The sequence below is a fragment of the Dinoponera quadriceps genome, unplaced genomic scaffold (genome assembly GCF_001313825.1).
Source record: "Dinoponera quadriceps isolate SergipeBrazil2010 unplaced genomic scaffold, ASM131382v1 scaffold3271, whole genome shotgun sequence".
Taxonomy (NCBI): domain Eukaryota; kingdom Metazoa; phylum Arthropoda; class Insecta; order Hymenoptera; family Formicidae; genus Dinoponera; species Dinoponera quadriceps.
The window spans coordinates 89,584-106,164 of record NW_014557287.1 but is presented as its reverse complement, the minus strand read 5'-3'; the positions used below and the strand labels follow the sequence as shown (position 1 = coordinate 106,164).

Sequence of the window (16,581 nt, the reverse complement as noted above, 5' to 3'; positions counted from 1 at the left end):
TTAGGCAGCGAAATAATTTGCTTGTGTTACTTTTGGCCACTTTTTCTTATATTCTCTGCCAAGAACCAATCACTTTTTTGTTGCATGGCTTGCACTCCTTCGGACATTTCCATCGGTAATCATGTACTATATAACATTACGCTCAATCGAATCTTCATGAACGATGATCTGGATGATATATCTAGCAATTAGCGGAAAGAATCTACATCTCTTCTCAGACAAAAATAGGGTCAACTCTGTGCTTGACACGCTTTAATATTTTCGAGACCTTTATATGATCATTCGGCAACATTTCATCGCGAACGAGGCGACGTATTTCTTTTTTTGTCTGTTCAGGACGGTCGCGAGGATCGCGGTAGTAAAAGTTATAGTGGCTCGGGAGGAATGCTTGGACCACAAATTAATTTGATAGTAGATTGTCTCTGTGCGTAGGAGATTCTTGCTTCGGCGCGTAATATAAACGGCGGGAGTTTACGATTTACCATATTTCAGTTCCTATACGAATCTCGCCGGTAAAAGCGACTCGGTAATTGCACAGTTCTCACCGGCGAGGGTTGGGCGATAAACCGCTTGGTTTAAGAATAGTTTGGCGGTAACGAGCCTCGGCTTACCTGTCTTCATCCCGCCGAAATGTCCCGGCAGTATACAACCTCAGCCGATACCTCCGTCGTGTGTAAAGTTCCCTAATTCTTCCACGTAACGCGTCGTCATCGTAAAATGACGACTTAATCGAGTACTTCTTAAATACTCCCGGTAACATTGAGTATGATGTCTCGCGGAAATTATGATCGAGGGAACGAACGAAAATGAAAAATACAAAGACAGCGCGCGATGTGAGCGAACGAATTATGCGTTACGACCTTTTGAAACGTTCATCACGGGAAAATTTCCACACGGAGTTCGCGAAGAGAAGATTATCGTAAATAATTTCGCGAACAATCAGCCGCGTCTCCCCGTCCGTTTCGATCGCGTCGAGTTCACTGAACACAAAGACGGAGTGTAACTCATAACCCATGGATGCCCCCACGCAGAAATACACACGCGAGTGCTGATATTATGCGCTTCAACGCGCGAATATTTTGAGCGACGAATTCTTAAGAAAAACTCATTTCGTTTACTATCTTAAAAATTTTAATAGGTTTTCAGCAGACTTATCGGGAATATATTCATCGTGTATATTGTGTTGTTATTTTGTTCGCTCGCAGATTGATGAAAAGAGCAATTTCCCATACGTTAGGATAGAGTTGCAAATTTGTAAATTGCTTATTAAACGAAATATCGAGATACGAAATGTCACAGATTTTAGGCATGTGTGCGATCGGAAGATATTATTACGAAACCATGCCTGATGTGCGCGCTCGGAAAGAAAAGCCCCTCTTTATGTTTCCTTTTTGTTGGGCGATCGCGAAGCGGAACTTCTCCTCGCATGACGTTATCTCGCGCCGGAAATCTGCACTTAAATCGCGCAAGAATAGAAATAAAAACGTAGCGCAGCAAATAAATCTAGGACACGCTAATCTCCGCTTTATTGCGGATTATGCATAAATATTAAGCATTGTACGGTGGTGGCGATTCAGTGGTATGTAAACGAAGACACGAGCTGAGACGTGTAATTACGATCGTCCGGATTGTTATCGTGAATTAAATCGTAATCGTAAGCTGCAACAGATTGCTCACGATTCGAATAATTGATTAAATTCCAAAACGGTAGCGTTGAATTCCCTCGCGGTGGAATCGAGGCAAATATTTCTCCCGTGTGCCCTCTCTCGCTCTGAGTCAACATCCGAAAATACGCGGTTTGTTTGCGTTGCCGAGCGTGTAGAATTGATATGGTTAGCGGGATATAAGCAAGGCAAAAGTAAGTACGGATCTGCCTAATGTCAATTAACCGGTTCGAACACACGCAGTTCTCCCGATATACCACGCGTTATCGAGCCTTGTTTCCATCGGCGGTTTTCAGTGATTCCCCCGAGAAATCGCGCGAAACTTCCAGGGAAAAGCTTATCATTGATCGTTACGTACGTAAAAGTATCTCGGCCGAAAAAGGACCTCCGATTCGTGTAGTCCTTTCGGGCCCAGACTGGCGACATACAGACGCGTCGGTTTTTCTCGTAGAATTATGGTCAGTACATTCAACAAATTGGCGATTTTTCTTGCGCGGTGGCCTGCGCTCCGCGAGAAGGGAAGCTTTATTGATGAGATCGTTAATACGCCCGATCGGCGAATGTTTTGCTGCCCGATCGGACGTCTATCCGTCGCGATCGGCGACCACCCGATGCGCCTCGTCCTCCTGCAAAAAGAGACTCGGTCGGCGCGTCTCTCTCACGGTTCATTTAAATGTTGCTTTGTCCTCCTCGCGACTAACTTCTCTTCCGTGTGGAATCGCCGTAATTTTCGCTCCAATTATTTGATCAAACCGCCTCTCTCGTGCAATAACATGTCAACAATAAGAGTGATGAAATTGTCGAAACAACTAAAAAGTTTTGTAGGCATAATATTTACCGTCTTGTAAAGAATTTTTTCTCGCATTGCGTTATATTTGCATTGATTTTCACATAAAGTTGATGCGATTTCGAGTGCGCGTGAAAAAATCTCACCGGTCGTTCGCGTCCGATCTCGGGACATGCGTCAAGCGACGCGGAATCCCGTGTAAACATCCGAGATCCGCCGACTCGAGAAGCCTGGTATCGTAGTCGTGGCGGTACATTTCGTCTCAATACGTCTAGCTCTCGCGCGTAAGTCGGGAGCTTTTTTGCGGCGGCGGCGACGACGACGACGACGAAGAAGGAGAAGAAGCGAACGGTGAATTGGGTCTGCGGGGACTTATCCGCGGATTGGCAGACGCTGGCATACATATTGCATGCCCGGCCGGGACATATTTATTGGCATCTCTATACACTATCGCTAAAACATGACTGCACACCAGCCAACCGAATGAATAAAGTATTTCGTGTTCTCGGTGTGCCGCGCTCGACTCTTTTTGCGACGCCGCGCGTGGACGTTCCGCTGTCGACGCTTTTGCGATCCTGGCGCTTTGCGAATGATCGATGCCGAAATTATTGGAGTAGACTCCGTCCCGACGCGCCTAACTCTCGGACTTCTTCGTGATCCCTCCTTTTTCCTATTCCCGCTTTGCGGTGATCCCGAGGGATCACGGAGACGGCGGAATGCGGACGAAATACGCGAGGTTCCGCGAGGAAGCCCATTAATCCCGCGTCGAGTCGAGGAAGAGCGCGATCGATCGGCCGGAATTAAAGTCGCGGGTGTTTCGAGCGGGATATCTTCCGCGTGTTTGCATTTAATCCGCCGTGATTTAACGCGTCGCGAAAATATGGTCGAATGATCCGGGACGATTTATACGCATCGTCTTATAGGTTGGACTCGACTCCGATCGATCAGTTATTTCCGCGTACTTGATATATATAAAACGCGTTTTTTATATATTTTGTCTCGCTCCAACACCTTTCTCCATCGATAATTAAGCGTGTCAACGAGGTGTTGGACGTGTGATTTTGCCGAATCGTATCTTCGTAAATCTCGGACATCTGCCGCGATCGATCGTTTCATGCCCTGTGAGGGAAGTCGTCACTCGTGGAGGTTCTCGGCGGCTCGGTCGTACGGCGAAATTAATCGCTCGTGTCGGATTTACACGTCTCGCGAATAAGCCGCGAAAACGCTGCGTTTCGATCGATTATTTGAACTCGGCCGCATCGCAAGGCGATAGAAAAATGAGCTCCAGCTGCTCCGTTCATTATTTCTCCGCTGTCTCCCTTCACATCTGTGCGTATCTCAATAATCTATTAGGCGAAATCGTCGTGCAACCCCACTCTTTCGGTAGAGACACGCCAGGTCGATCTTTCTCAAAAGGTTATCTCCTCGAGCCTTCTCTCTCGCTCTCGGAACGTTACACAATGGGACAATCTCTGACTTGATTTTGCGTTAGGCGGTCGAGATTGGCAGTCCGCGTTACTTGCCTGCCAGGCAGGCACGTGTTGTACGTACGTATAGGTACAGTAGCGGCGTGGCGATGTGATCCTGTCGGGCACAGGACTACGTTACCGCCCCCACGATTACAGACGAGGAGGACGACGAGAACGAGGACTAGGATGGGGGCCATCCCAGGACGTCTCTGCCTCTGACAGCTCGACTCTCCCTCCGCCCCGCGTCATTCCTCCCCCGGCTTCTGTCCCCCTCTCTCGCTATCTTTGCCTATCGTTACAGTAAGGATACATCAGGTATAGATCGCAAATTCCCGGAAAGGACGGATGCTCGCACGATATTGCGAGACGCCGTCGTCCATGAGAAGCACAGTTCCGGTCGAGAGGATCGTGCATATAACGTATATAAAACGGTATTCGTCGTTCGCTTTTTTTCGTCTTTCTTTCTTTCCACGAGGCGAGGGATCACGGTGGTATTTCCAATTTGACTGGACCATTCGCTCAGTCCTTTCTAGGATCGCATTAACATTCCACCACCGAAATTATTTATAGCTTCATCCGAGATATCTCGAGATGTAAATCAGACATTCCCCTAATTTGGGATCCTCACGCGTGTGTTCACCTATAGACAGTTTCGCACGTGGGTGTCATTTGTCCGGAGACGTTGCGATAAACTGCGCGATTGTAATACAACGTAGGTGCCTCTAAACTTTGCGGGGATGAGTAGGGGTGGTGCTGTTTCCCACCCGTTCTTCGTTGTGCTCATCAGCTTGATGAGAATTTTTCGGTGGTAGAAACTGCCCCGTCCAAACGCGTAAAGGAGAGGGAGATAGATACAACGAACTAAAACGAGAGTACTCTCAGAGAGAGAGAGAGAGAGGGTTGCCCGGTGGTAATTGGCGGGCAAGACGGATGGCGGTACTTATTTGCACTCGCTCTTCGGAATTAAAAGTACTGAGCGGTGTGCTCATTAATCTCGGCGTGCGTGAAGAAAGAGGACTCTCTCCGAGGACAGATAGGCGCGGAGAGAGCGAAAGAGGGACTAGGGGTGGAAAGAGAGGCTGCGCTACCGGCGAACGCGTTCGCCGCAGGATGTAATCGCCGAACAAACTGAAGGTCCGCGAACAATTTCCATCAACAAGATTTACGCGCCCCGGACGCAATCAGCCTCTTCCTCCTTCTTCTGGTCCTCCTCTCGACGTCCGGGCTTCCCCGGCGACTCTCTCGCTCTTTCTCGCCGTTTCCACGCCTCCCTCCTCCGCGTTTCACCCAACGTCGAAATGGAAGGAGAGAAGAGAGAGGAACCTCCGCGCCGTACGATTCTTCTTCCATCTTCCCGAGGTTATATGGTGCTCGCGAGGAGCTGACTCGGACGCAGCTACCATTTCTCGGGCGGTGATTGGCTCCGCGGGGGGTGGCGCAAGCGTACCGACTGCCTGCTCCTGCTGCCCACATTAACATTCCTAACTTCTCTTCTTGCTGCGCTCTTTGCGCGTGATAGATTGCACGAGGCGTTTTTGGATACCGTGTTCGTTTCGCGCCAAGTTTCGAGCCGTCCGAATTTCACAGGGCCGTCCGTTTCACACGATCGGGGGTATTCGCGACGGCTCAATCCTAGACGACTACGCTTCTCCCGGCATAATCGCGGGACTACTCAAGAAGGTGGGGCATATTGGCTCGGCGGGGGTGCGCGGCGTAGCGCCGCAAATCCGTGAGGATGCATCCTGCGGATCCGGTGGTTCGCGCGCGTATCCGCTCCGTCCCTTTCTTTCCGCCCGTCCCGTCCGCACACACGCGATCCTCGCGCGTGATTTAATGCCTCCCGAGCTGCGCTCCTTATTTATGCACCGAACATGCATACACGCTTAGCCTTAGCGACCGGAGCGACGGTTAAGGCCCTATACCCGGCCGACAAGCACCGGGCCCCTCTCGCGGACCTCGCATATTATGGAGTCTGGGGCCCGACGACGATATTAAAAGGAGGAGTGCGGCGCACACGCGAGACCCCAAATATAGACTCGTTCGAAATTAGTAACTCCTCTTTGTCCTGTCGCGGCGCGAGGTATAATCGGCGGCTCCGTAATTAATTCCACCCCTGCGCGAATAATAAAATCGTGGAGGCAAGAAACGCGTGTTAGCAGCGATCTTTCGCGAATGTTCGAAATTGATTTGCGAACGGTTTCGTCGACGCGACGGCGTCTTGCGCCACTTCTTGCGAACAGGGTTGTCGCTAGGGCTAAGGGATGGCGTGGAAAAAAGAGGAAACGCCGGGACGGGACAATTTGTCAAAGCAGCTAAAGAGCCATCTGTCTCTGGCTATGACTGGGGAATGCAGGGAACGATCGCGACGGCATTTTATGCGTTCGTAATCGTATCGCCACGACCGAGCATTCCGGGAATGCGAGGAGGAAGGTACCGGCAATTAGTTCCTTGCATTCTGACGTCCCTTCGGCGCCGTTCGTGTGCCACCAAAAAGTGCGTTGCGTTATATTCTCGCGATAAGAAATTTCAATCACTCGAATTTGCCCGTATACAGAAAAATCTGCGACACTTTGTTGAATTTCCCTCTTTAATTCTACAGATTGAATTGAAGCCGCGTTTTCTTCCTAAACAAATGCCGTGCTAATGAATGTAACGTATGCGTTGGTCAAAGTGTTGAACGCGAGAAACAGGTGTACGGCGCAAATGCAAATGAATAAATCGACCCAGTAACGCGAGAGTCTCTCTCACCTGCTCGTATGTAACCGCGTGCGTTACTTACCATGGTAATTGAACCGATAAAACGCGGACGGGAAATAGGTCGAATTTAAATGTATCTCACGGACGTCGATTCATCGATCAGGGGGAATTTTACAATCGCCGTACGATCCTTTTGAGAAAAAAATCGAATTAGCGCCGACCGATGCAAACATCAAGACCGTCAGTGACTGGCGATTTTCTCGCTCTCCCTTTCGCGACCGTTTAAGGGAACGAATCGTCGGCAAAGCGAATGCCGCGCGCGGATTTTAATGCGTTATAATGGCGCCGTTAGCTTAATACGAGCTATCGCACATCCCGTCCGACCTCTTCGACCCACCTCCCCGGATCGTTAACGAAGCTACGCCGCGCCAGTAGAGTCCCGGACCTCTCCGATAATGCGGCTCGCGCCGCGCTCGGAAACGCCGACATTTCGCATAATTACCCGTTTCCCTTGACCAGCTACTTAAGCGAGCACGTCAGTTCCTTTAACCCCTGCGCTACCAGGAGTTAAGGATCGTGTAAACGTCCGGGGCAAGCAGGCACTTTTAATTGCCCGCGCGTATCGCGACGAACAGACGGAGTAAATGACAGAAAGAGAGGGAAGCTGAGCTGAAAGCGGGCGGAGAACAGCGCGAGGAGATCGAGAAAGAGGAACACGGAGACAGGGAAGCAGCGAGAGAGCAGCCATGGCGGGAGGAAAAGAATTTTAATTGCCAGGGCAACCCGAAGAGGAGAGCGTCGAGGAGAGTACGGCTATATAGCGAGCACCATAAGGTTGAGGTCGAGCCTGCCGTCCGGTACAGAGCTGGGAACCAAACAGCTTGGTAGCCAATGGGATCATATATCAACTACTGCTCCGGTAGGCAGAAACAAAATGGCGTCCACGATTAGATTGTTGTTTCATCCCGGGGGCGATCGTCCCTTTTTCATTCTTTTGCCTCTCCGCGGCTCGAAACGCTCTCCCCGAGCGCTGTCCAATCGGCGAACCGCTCGGAAAGCTCCCGCCATGTCTTTCCCTTCCTCCCGCTTGATCGCTCGTAATCCGCGCTATCGTCGCTGTAGCGGAATTGATAAGAAAGGGCGACTTCTTCAATCAATCGAACGCTTCCTCCTGTTCGATTAAATTATTACCAAGATCGAAATTAATCAAGTTAAAGTACATCAAGACTCGTCATCGAATCGGCGAGCATACGGTCTCGTGCGCGTAAGATATCGATCACGGTACTCCTACGCGACCGGTAATTTCCGTGCGCTATATTTTCATACCCGAGTTAACCAAGGTGCGTCGACACGCGTTGCTGCAACTCGAGCGAGAGGGGGAGGTGCCGGAAAGCCGCTCGTTCGCAATTAACTGCGGGAAATGCTAATTCTGACCTATATAGCGCGTAAAAATGTCCGGCGAGCATGTGCAATACAGTCATCCGAGAAGCGCGTACGTTCTTAACCTGTTGGCCACCTGCTCGGGGATTTCGTTTCGTTATCGGGCAACGCAACACCCGTTACGTCAGTTCGCACGCGCGCGCAATCCGGAAGAATAATCCGCAGTTTCGGCGATACGGAGTGGAAGCGTCGCCGCTACGAAGAAGTCGCTTCTCGCTCGAACGACGGAAGGAAGTCGTATTTCAGGCACTTAACGACCGCCGCTATCTAACGACGCGACGTTTCGTCATCACGGCTTTTTGAGCCGAGAACTCGCGCGAGCTACCATCATGAAAAGGAATTTCCGTCACTTTTTCCTAAACACGAATCGCCACTTTCATTTCTAAACGAGACTCTCTCTCTCTTTCGCCACTTATTTCGGTTTTTCGTAGGTGTCTCAAATTCGTGTCTACAAAGTTTGATAGCTGTTACATCACTCGATTTGTGCAATGTTCTCTCTCTCTCTCATGGGAGTTACATCGCGAGTTTCGCTTAGAAGGCAATCGTAACGCGGACGCACCTTGCGCAATGCAATGCAACGCAAGAGAGGGACACGATAGTATCCATCAAGGTGTCAGGTCGGCCTAGCTGTGTGTGGGTGGGTGGGTGGTTGGACTCAGCTGTTAGTACACCTGCCCGGAATGTGTGAGAGTCGCTACTTGCGCGAGCACCTTTGTACGTACGGCGACCCTGCATTTACATAGGCGGTTCGCGCCAACACAATGTAATTGTTACCTCATATTACTCGTGCCACTCTTATTTTCACATCTCCTTTCTACTCTAAATAAGGAAAAATATTTTTGTTATTTTTTTGCTCTTTGAATACTCAAATATTCAAAAAACTTTTAACATCGAATGTACACACGTATGAATGATTAAACATTCGTATTTAACCAAAACAAGAATGTCCACGCTAAAAGAAATATTTGGTGTCGGTCCTTGTTGAAATGTTTGCGGAAAATTTGTAACATATCCGTTTGGAAATATGTTAGATTTACTGTGTCGGATACCTTAATGCCGGATTGTAATTTCACAAAAAAGATAACACAGAACGAAACAATATCAGTCGCACGATATTTTTTGTTAACAACGCGGAGATGAGATGATGATCCACTGGGTTTATTGTCTTTACATTCGTATTTTACGTTTCAATTCCCACGTACGCAGCTTATTTGTATTCACTAAGCGACATCCTCTTAACGCTCTCGTTTAACGTATTCAGCATTCAATTATTGAGTTTAAGCTTGTCCGGGCCAACATTTTTGTTTAATCTTCGGAAACGTTGAAAGTCGTCCTTTTCGGAGTTACTTTATGATTATGACAGCGCATATAAGACGGGCACCAGCCCGTAAGACTGTAACAACGGGGATAAAAAACGGGTGGACATAAAGTAGGCAGTGGGAGACAAGGAACGATTTCCGAGTCCCGGTTTCTGCCTGCCGTGGCTCGCGTACGTGGAAACCCAGGCGATTAAAAAAATATGACGAGCATTCATTTCCACGATCATAAAATCATTAGCATAAGAATTCCTCTACCTGCTCTCTCTCCGGGACGGTCGGTGGTGAGGAGGCGCCTCCGGACACTCGATTTTCGTCGTGTTTTTAGTCGTCGTTCCGGGCTGATTTATAAACATATAATGTGACGAGGGTGTGGTCTCGCTACTACATAATGATAGGCCATCGTTAATTACGTTTGGTTAAGTCTTTTACGAGCGCTTCGGGCCGACAGCTCTCGCGAGGGGTTGCGCGAAAATTCCGGCCCGCGTTGCAATAAATTAGCGAGAGGTTTAGAATGTTTGCCTCTTATCGAATTTTAGATAAAAGGGGGCCGAGCTTTTTATTGTCCTCTAATAAGTATGATAATTTCCGATCGCTGCTCTCTCTAACTCGATCTTAATAACACGCTCGATCAATCTTTTTTACAGGTTGGCTACTTTGTTCTCGGCTTATTCTTTCTTTTTAATACAATCTCTCGCTTATTATCGTTTTTCTACGCGCGACTCTATTCTCCTCTTCGAGTGGAAGGAAAGAATTCGCGACAATGGCTTCTGGAGAGTTTCCGTCTTAATTATTCGCGACAAAGTGAGAAACGTTCGACGATTATTCCGCTGTACGATAAACCCGATTAACGGCCGAGAATTTCGGCGTGAGAGCATTGTTCTTTCTTCGTCTGTAGGAATTCCTCGGCGACTCGTAGGTGCCTTTTTGTAAAAGGAGAAATGATAAAATATCCTCTGGCCTTTCTTTCGAGTCGTGTGGAGATCAAATACCGTGGCTAGACTCCCACAGTCTAAATGGTGAGGCGAGTTGAAATATCGCGCCAGGCCTCCCTATATGTTAATCTCCGCATTAGCATAATACCGTGATTCTTCAAGGATCATTTGGAAATGCAAATAAATAATTTATAATAATAAGAGCGGACGTCCTGTTGTGGCAGGCACACATTGATACGTCAGTGCCGTCTTCGCGCTCTGTAGTTGTGTTGGTCAGGTCTCTCGATCGAGATATCCGTGGCCGGTCATATGCTTTTCACTATCAATAAAGGTCAGTGTGGAATGTATCGCCGATTCACGCACGTGTGCGTCGTAAATTTCTCGAGAAATTAAAATTGCGCGTCGCTCAGATACATACAAAACCCCGTATTTCTCTCTCTTATTTACGCACGAAGTGCAAAGTTGGTTTTACAATGCAAATCTAACGCGACACGTTAATTAACGTGTAATTTAGCGAGACAAAGCTCGCGGCCGAAGGAAAATACGAATAAGCACGAAAGTCAGCGAGCAATCGGCCTAATAGGCATCGAGTCCCTCGCCTTCCGCAGCGACTTTATGATTTTCTGTGCCCGGCCCCGTATCACGCTACTTTACGATCTCTAACCAGCCTCGAATTTACGCGGACGTTTATAACCGGGCCACGTGAATGGGTCGCGCGTTTCGGTTTCCACTCGAGTCGAAAGCACGGCTTTTACAGAGCATAAATAAAGGTACGCGCGTGTGCGCCTCGCCTCCGACGCGCAGGTGTGCCCGTGTGACGTTCTCTTGATGTGTTACGTGTTAATATACCGAAATGCGCCGAATCCGGCTAGTCCTTCGGAAAAAAAGTATGATTTCTTCTCGGGCCGGGGGATTGCGTTTTATGAAGTTATTACTACGACCGTCGTTCCTTTTTCTTTTCTCTCTTTTTCGCACGGAAGAACGCGTTACAACGAAATTTTCGTCCGCGAAAGTCTCCCGATACGTTTCACAAAATTCGAACGTTCCTCCTTTATTAGTCTGTTATCCGGCAAGAATCGTCCGATGAGAATCTGAGAAATGATAGAGCGGGAGCGTGCAAGCGACACGAGGAGAGGAGGGTGAAACCGAAGGACGAGAGAGTTACCTACCTACGACGGTAACACACAGTTGTGGAAGTAGTGGATATAAACGCGTGGAAGGAGGAGAGTGGAATCGGAGGAGCCGAGCAAGACGAAGGGGGTTCGACGCGGTGACAAATGAGAGCGACTACAAATTGCGCTCTCCGGCTCTCGTTCTCATTCGATTCTCGTCTCGCCTTCTCTCTCTCTCTCTCTCTCTTCCCTTCCCTGCGCTTCTCATTCACCGGATCGGAGCGGACGGGTAAATGCTCGCTTGGCCCTCCTCTTTCGCGCCTCTTCCACTCGGGCTCCCTCCATTTATTCTCCTTCGCGATAATACTTCACGTTCGAAAAGTATTCCCAGCGGGTTTGCGCGCGATTTCGATTACCGGTGATGACGAGCGCGCGATATACGACGTGTAGCGGAGGCTCTCTCACGGCCGAATGTCCTTCTAACGATTCGCGTCTTTACGTGAGAAGAAGAAAAATCGTATTCACTCATCGAACTTGTCGTACGAGATGTTCACCCTGGCGCGTCACCAAGACACGGTCGGAATGCAGCAGCGACTTGTATTTACCCGGTGGGTAGGAGAATGTTATATCGTGGCAGGGGCCAAAGAGTAGTAGAGGAGGCACTCGGTATTCCCGGTGAGCACTCGCGTCGTGCCTCGTTGCCGTTGTAATAACCCCCGTAGATCATACCGGCACACGTACACGCCCACGTCGTGCCGAGCCGCACGGCGCGACCGGGCATTATTCATTGAACGGAGGACGACACACTTCCAGCCCCTGAGAAACGTCTCGCGCGACGGTAACGATATCTCTTCGCGCCCAGGTACGCTCGGCATCCTGTGCGACACTTTTCCATTTCGGCCCAAGTTTTATTCGGCAACAGCGAATTCTTCCAATGTGGAGCCATTGGTCGGACCGTTGGACATTCCATTCGATCAGTAACGCGAGATCGTGTGGCTTTCGATTTTAGAAAAACCCGCTTGTCGCTTTCCGTGAGTCGCTACGCGATCGTTAAGACGCACGATGTTGCGCATGATTTATCAATGGTTTTATGGAGGATTTACAATCCGGACAGGACCGGTAATGGGAGCCAATCGGCTGAGCCTTTTAATCCTCTTACATCGTTTTACGCTGCGGAAGCGCGTCTGCGACTCGATGCCGCGATTCTTTCGCCCGTAATCGATTTTCACGCCTTCGACGGCGTTGTAAATTCTCGATGTAATGTATCTGTCGAAAGTACGAAATAAATTCGTCCGTTTTCTCTCTCTCTCTCTCTCTTCGAGACGAGACACATCGGGGACGCGCGATTCACCGGGGACATTCGTTGTCCTCGCGAAAAAAAACATACGTACGTGCACTCGCTCTTTAATTATTCGGTTATTAATCGTCAAATTCAATCGAGCCGCTTTCCACGCGGCTCGCACGACCCGAGCACGTGCGTGCTCGGGTCGCGCGGCACGCGACGCGCTTACGTGAGCACGCATACGCGAGGAATGCGCGTGTTTCTTTATAAAGTCGGGATATATCAACTCGCGTCTTTCGTGACCGTCGGACATTAATTATGTGCCGTGCCTTTTAATACGAATCTCGCCTTTATGAGGAGGGGGGAGAAAAAGGCGCGCGACAAAAGCACGTACCTGACGACGGAATTATATTTTCGCATCCAGCCTCTCGCCCGCCCCTTCTTTCGTCCGCTTTGATAACGTATTTTTATCCATCCTTTCCGATCGATTGCTGTACGATACGATTGGAATAAAACGTTCTCATATCCAGCGCGTATCGATCCGAAAATCATCGATCATACAAATTCACGCAACGACACCTGGTCTGACCTCCCTCCCTCCCTCCCTCCCACTCCTTTTTCCCTATTTGCCTCTCTTTCTCTCGTATCGTTTCTCCTATCTCCGGAGCCCGTGTCATCTCAATCCTCCGCCTCGAAGAATTCCGGGGTCTCGTACGGTTCGGCTAATAAAATCATCTGCATCAGACCTGGGTATTATCTGACGAATTCATCTGCTTATCGAGCAATAAAACGCCACGGTCGTCCTCCCGATGCTATCTCCTCCACCTTTTCTCTTCTCTCTTCTTCTCGCGTAGGTGCCTAGACACAACGTGGCGCCATGCCAACCTTTCCTACATATGTGTGTATATATAACCTCCTTCTTGCTCGCTTTTTTCCTTAGCAACGTTCAATACGCCCCACAGGACGCTCCTTACGTTCGGGCCCCCGGTTTAATAAGAATCTTATGCCAATTATACGATATTTATAATCCACTGAAAAAACGATTCCTGTAATCTCGCCTAGGAATCTCGGAGCCTGGACTCTCCGTCTGTCACGGATTATCCGTGTCTGTGACGAGAGATGGACTGTAAAAACCAAATATACAGGCAGGACGACGTAGGATTATCGTGCCGAAAACGAATAAGGCTTGCGTTTGTTTGAATATACCATCTTGTCAGTATATTTCTTTTTTTTCCTTTTTTTTTTGCGAAACAGACACAATATGATAGAGTTGTGTTCGAAGTGACGAGAACAATGGTTTTATTTTCTTTCTTCCGCTATCATATAAGCGTATACACAATAAAAATAATAATTATTACAAGAATGTTACATGCGTTTCCTTATTTAACGCTATTTACGCTCAACGCTCCTAGATTTCTGTATTTACAAGATATCACACATAACAAAAATTGTTAATATCTTACATTGAACACCTACGCTGTCGTAATCCGCGCTCTGGCTACGTTTTGACTGTATATACAATTTCGCCGAGTCTCTCTCAAAATACGTATCTCTCGTGTTCACCAAAATAAATTCACGGGCAAACGACTCTTCTTACTTTACATTCGCGCTATTTTACTTTTCCGCTGACTCTTCCGTCTCACTAATACGAACGGTGCTCTACCATTGGATTCTATTGGGTGTACTTTGAACGCGTGTGGGAGATTGCCAAACGAAGAGATTATGACTCGCGTTAACAGTTGGTGATTAATAAATTGAGGCACGAGCGTGACTTGTATATCTTCGTAAATCTGTATTCCATTTACATTATCTTGTATAATATAATTCGAGAACCTGTGTAAATGACGTCAATGTTAGATGCATGCGTGCGTGCGTGCGTATGTATGTGTGTGTATATATGTATGTTGTATAAAGTTGGGAAAATTAAACTAAAAGTTTCTTTTAGTGAAACCGCATAGTTCTGAAAAAGAAATTTATTCGCAGGAAATAAACGTATATAAAAAAATAAGGTAATCGGGCGTGTTGCAGAGGAACTTTACAACGCCATAAATAATATAATGTTAAATGTAAAATCTTGGAGTAACAAAACAGACATTATAATATATAATTTATTAAAATATAAAAATCTCTTTTATACACATATACAAGGTACAACTGAAATATACGTGACCAGACTTTAGAAATGCATTCTGCTCATTTTGAGGAGAAAATTTCAAAAGTCTCCCTTTTGGATGAAAAGAATGGTCAAGATATTTGTCGAAAAATTATCAGAAAAATTTCTTTCATTCTCTTAAGATGACTAGAATACACTCCTAAACTTTGATTACCTATTTCAGTTACACCCTCTATAGAACGCAAATTTAGTCTCTTCAGGTTGTCCAGTTACATTTTAGGGGAAGAAAAAAATGTAACGTACTTAAAGATAATTACAATTTTGCGATCGTATTCAGAGCGAGGGTGTACGTTTAAATGCTCAGTCTTTCAGGTTTCAGAATAGTACAATGGCTAATTGCAATTTATTCCAACGTATCGTTTTATATTTTATCATTTATCCTATTAAGTATACGTTCGGATCACAAGAAGCAATCGATGAGATATTATTGCGGCGAGTTAATTATAAGGAAATTTCTGAGCGTGTTCCTAAATTATATCCTGCTGAGCTGGAAACGCAGTTAGCAATGCGCTATTGACGTTTGAAATTTTTTGGGACATCCTAGAAAAGAAAGAAAGCGTACAGACTCGCGCGTTGGTTTAATATCGCGCTCGCCTAAATACGCGCGATGTGGTCATAACAGATTCCCAATTATTATTTTCGATTCCCATTTATTATTTTCGATCAAACGGAGCGATTGAGTACGTGTGACGAATATCTTGTTGATGTTTCGCGCGACCGTCGTGCCGGGAGTACCGCGGGCAGTGGCAGTATTCTGAAACTTAAAAGGTAACTGTCATCCTTCGTTTGTGCTGATTTCTTAATTATCGAGAAATGTATCGAAAAAATTAGCGAAAAATTTATCGGAAATGATCGAAAAAATATATTCTTAACCCGCGTACTCTTGATTCGTCGAGGCGCTTGATACCGAATAACGGCCCTGCGTCGCTGTAATTAACCGGGAAAACATTGTTTCTTGTTCCAGACACTGTTCGCGCGCGCGCGGGATTCCGGGGATGGAGTTCCGGTGAGTGGCGGGCCGAGCAGGGTCGGTTCGAAGGTAGGTTCACGGACTTCTTCTTTGCCTAATTCTGTTGGATCTCAAAAGACATTTCTTGAGGGAAAGAAATTTTTTTTCACTTTTGGGATTAATCGAAATGTCGTCAGACGCAATATAATTTATTAATATAATTGTTTTGCTGTTCGTTTCAGATTGTTGTAGCAGACCGGCCCTGGACAGCTCGGTGAGTGATCATTTGAACAAATTATGGTGATGGTTTTTATAATGTTTCGTCGGTTTCAATGCCGAGGAATGTTTCACATTAATTAAATTCCGTAGTGCGCTACTGAACGCACGACAATTCCGGGATGTCCTTTTTGCGCACTGTTATCTGTGTTCTTTTCTTCCTTTTCACGATCGTTTCTTCATTTTACACGATCTAATCGATCAAATATTCTCTATCGTTTTAAAATAATTTCGCTACATAGCGATCCAATGATGCCAATTGATAAATAATTTCGAGATTAAACGTCAATTCAGTGTATACTTTTCTTATACGCCGTTAACATTGAAATATCTAGTACTTTGAAGTATCTATCACCATTTATCGATACCGATAATACCTCTTCCTTTCTCTCTCTCTCTCTCTCTCTCCGAGTTTTCGGCGCGTTACACAGTCGGATTCTCGAAATATATTTCTTCGAAGAGAGAATTTTGCGTCAACCGA

The 16,581-nt window shown here is 47.1% G+C and overlaps 1 protein-coding gene across 1 annotated transcript in view; it reads left to right on the top strand.

Moving 5' to 3' along the window:
• LOC106748936 (ancient ubiquitous protein 1-like) overlaps nt 1–16,581 on the top strand; it is a 118,402-nt gene that overhangs the window by 20,382 nt on the left and 81,439 nt on the right. Inside the window, exons 5-6 of the transcript XR_001374797.1 lie at nt 15,840–15,914; nt 16,067–16,098. The gene's annotated coding sequence lies outside the window, so the exon portion shown is untranslated. The remainder of the gene's footprint in view (nt 1–15,839; nt 15,915–16,066; nt 16,099–16,581) is intronic.